The sequence below is a fragment of the Gekko japonicus genome, unplaced genomic scaffold (genome assembly GCF_001447785.1).
Source record: "Gekko japonicus isolate JY-2015 unplaced genomic scaffold, Gekko_japonicus_V1.1 scaffold508, whole genome shotgun sequence".
NCBI lineage: Eukaryota > Metazoa > Chordata > Lepidosauria > Squamata > Gekkonidae > Gekko > Gekko japonicus.
The window spans coordinates 704,506-708,279 of NW_015164679.1; positions in this window are offsets into that span (position 1 = coordinate 704,506).

The following is a 3,774-nucleotide window of genomic DNA, read 5'->3' on the forward strand; positions in this document are numbered from 1 at the left end:
ACATAAATATTAGTGCTGGTGTTTCCCCGCCAAAAGGGGTTTTGCCACACTTGCAATCGTAGTAAGCAGTTCAAAAGGCCATGCTGCGCATTACAGAGGTACAGGGCTTTAAAAAAAATCATCATCATGAGCAAAGCATTTTGCTGGAGTAGAGTACATATGACACACCTCCCTATCGTGCGTGGCTTCATAACTAGCCACCAGAACTCCGAAGTCTAGCTTGAATTGAAGCCTGAGGAGTTGCCTAGGGTTGCCAGGTCTGGAGACTTTGGGGATGGAGCCAGGAGAGGGCGGGGTTTGGGGAGGGGAGGGGCCTCAGCATAGTACAATGCCATACAGTCCATTTCAGAGCAGCCATTTTCTCCAGGGGAGCTGATCTCTGTCAGCTGGAGATCAGTTGTAAAAGCGGGAGATCCCCAGGCCCCACCTGGAGGCTGGCAACCCTAGAGTTGCCACATTTATAAGATGATAAATTGCCAAACAGACATTGATTGAGCTGGCAAAGTGGAGATATCTGAAACAGTAACGATCAAAGTAACTGAGATATGGGAAGATCTGTCAACAGATCTTCAGCGTGCCTTTATTGCTAAATAGCAGCTGCCAGGTGGAAAGGATTTAGATCAAAACCAAAGGGGAAGGATGAAACGGGGATTTGAACTCTTCCTATATTCCTATATTCCATTTTCCCAACTACAGTTGGTGCCCCAGAGATGCTATTTGTCCTGTTGGGGGAAACATACAGGCAACATATAGACAGTGTTAAAGGTAAAGGTAAAGGTTCCCTTGCTCGAAAGCCAGTAGAATCCGACTCTAGGGTTGCGGTGCTCATCTCCGTTTCAAAGCCGAAGAGCCAGCGCTGTCTGAAGACGTTTCCGTGGTCATGTGGCCGGCATGACTAAACACCGAGGCGCACGGAACGCTGTTACCTTCCCACCGAAGTGGTCCCTATTTATCTACTTGCAATTTCTTGCTTTCGAACTGCTAGGTTGGCAGGAGCTGGGGCCAGAGACGGGAGCTCCCTCCGTCATGCGGCACACTCGGGTCTCGAACTGCTGAACTACCGACCTTCCACAGCCTTCAGTTCAGCGTCTTAACCACTTGAGCCACCGCAGCCCCATAGACAGTGTTACGTTTTCCCAAATGGAGGAGGAATTTGAAGGCACAGCGGAAACATCTCCACTCCACACTAGAGAGCCATTTATGGATCTTCTGGTTTGACTGGCCTCTTCTGTCTTTGGAGTCTGCCTGGCTCAAAAGCAAGCTGAATTACCTACAGAGATCATGGATGAGCCTTCACAGCAACCACCGCCAGACCCCTCTCCAAGGCCCATCGACAAACCCCTGAGTCCAGTGCAGCTTCCCTCTTCTCTCTTGATTTCCCTCATCTTGCTTTTGGGCCAGCCACTCACCAAAGTTCATCATTGTGGGAGTCAAGAGGGAAGCCGGCTATGTGGTACTTCATCTACCCCAAACCAGGGTTGGCTCCGTAAGTCCTTCCCTTTTCATAGACCCCTGGTGCAAACGGCCATCACTGCTTATTTCCTATTCTACAATTCAGAGATAGACTGAGCATTCCACTTGTTTAGCAGCCATCTAAGGCAATGATCCGTAATGTGTTTTCTGGGGCCTATTTTCTTCTTTTTTCAGTTCTGGCTTTCCTCCATTACTTTGGAGCAGTAGGTGCTTCAGAAGAGTCAGAGAGGGATCACCTTTCTGTCTGCAAGAAGCAACCACAGAGAAACAGCTATCTTCACGACAGAAGGACACCCCACATTTGGTGACTGGACCCCGCCCCCATGGAAGCCATTTGCTGGTGGTGTCCATTCAGTAGTTTCAAAATCCCAAGAGTGCTCACAGGCTCAATGAGGTTGGACCCCTGGTCTAAGGTCTCCAGCAGGTATCTTAACTGAACTGGAAGAACTGCTCTTAGGCTTGGTCCTGGAGACCCTTTGATTGTGCTAGGGACTTTCAACCTCCATGCTGGGGATACCTTGTGTGGGCCAGCTCAGGGTTTCATAGCGCTTTGGGCACCACTGGTCTCACTCAGGTTGTGATAGGCCACTCAGAACCACTTCCAAAACCCCTCCCCCTCTCTGTCAATCACCAATCCCACCACAATTGTCTCTTCAAGCACTCTGGTCTACTTACCATGCAACCAAACTTTTAAAGAGCCACACACACAGAAACAAGGAATCGTTACAGATGTACTTTAGATTTGATTGTTTTGTTTTGAGTCCTTGGAAGAAGGTCTGGCGGCTCATCCTGTGCTGTGGTCTGACCACTACCTCCTCAAGGTAAGGATGAATGCAGCATCAACTCCCTGCAGGGGCAGGGAGCCAGCTAAAATGACCCACCTCTGGAGACTTACGGCTCCCACAGGATTCCAGAACACTGTGGAGGATTTTACAATCACAATGACAGATGATCAAATGTCACAGATCTCCTTTTGTCAAATGTGTCATTTGAGGCCATTTTCTTCCTTTCTGTTATTTTAAAGGCTCTAAAGAGAAAGCACCTCTACTCTTAAGTAGTTAGCTACTGCATCTGTAGAGAACGTATGCAGTCTGTTAGATTTCACACCTGATTCATGGAGCTGATAATGAACTTTTTAAGGAGGAGGAGGAGGAGATTGGATTTATACCCCGCCCTTCGCTTGGAGTCTCAGAGCGGCTTACAAACTCCTCTCCCTTCCCCTCCCCACAACAGACACCCTGGGAGGTAGGTGGGACTGAGTGACAGAAACTGCTCTTTTCAAGAACACCTCTTCTATGGCTTGCCCAAGGTCATCCAGCAGCTGCAAGTGGAGGAGTGGGGAATCAAACCCGGTTCTCCCAGATTAGAGTCCACGCACTTAACCACTACACCAAACTGGTTCTAAAGTCCTAAACACTTGAGGCCAACACAATTGAGGATATGATCCGCAGCATGACTTGCTCCAGATTCCTTCCATGAGGAATATTAATGTATTTCTTTTTTTAAAAAAGAAAAAAAGCATGTAAAATATTAAAATATGATTTTGCTACGGATATAAAAGACACTACTAAACCTATTAATTTAAATGGGCTTAGACAGCAGTAATTCTGCACAGGACTGCATTGTAAGTCTCCTAGCTATTTGAATCTATTCAAAGCACTACAAAAGGTATGAAAGGCAGTGTTCCATTCAGAAGGGCCCTGACCTGGGTGGTCAAAGGTAGCCCAATGTCATTAGATCTCGGAAGCTAAGCAGGGTTGGCCCTGGTTAGTACTTGGATGGGATGCTAGACAGAGGCAAGCAATAGCAAATCACCTCTGAACGTCTCTTGCCGTGAAAGCCCTATGGGGTCATCATATGTCAGATGTGATTAGGCGGCCCTTTCCACCGCAAATGACTTGGATCATCACAATTGTCGCACAGGAAGTAAAGCAGGCAACCCTGCAAACAGGAGTCCATTTACACAAAAGTAAACCACCAGACTAGTGCACCACAAGTGGAATGCAGGATTGAAACAGATGTCTTACACATGTTCCTTGACAATCCAATGCATTTTTAAGTAAAATAATCCAGACAGCTCAGGTCACTGAGCCAAGCTAGATGCCTCTGGGTGAAAGGGAAAAATATTAGCCATTCTCATTTGGACTGGCAGGGTTTCCTAAATCAAATTACCATAGTAAGTTAAGACACCAGTGCTTGAACCAAAACTCATTCCCTGAAAGTCTGGAAGAAGGGATCTCACAAACTCCAGCTAATATCCCAGGTCCAATCATGATAATTTTCAATGCCCATGAAAAGGAT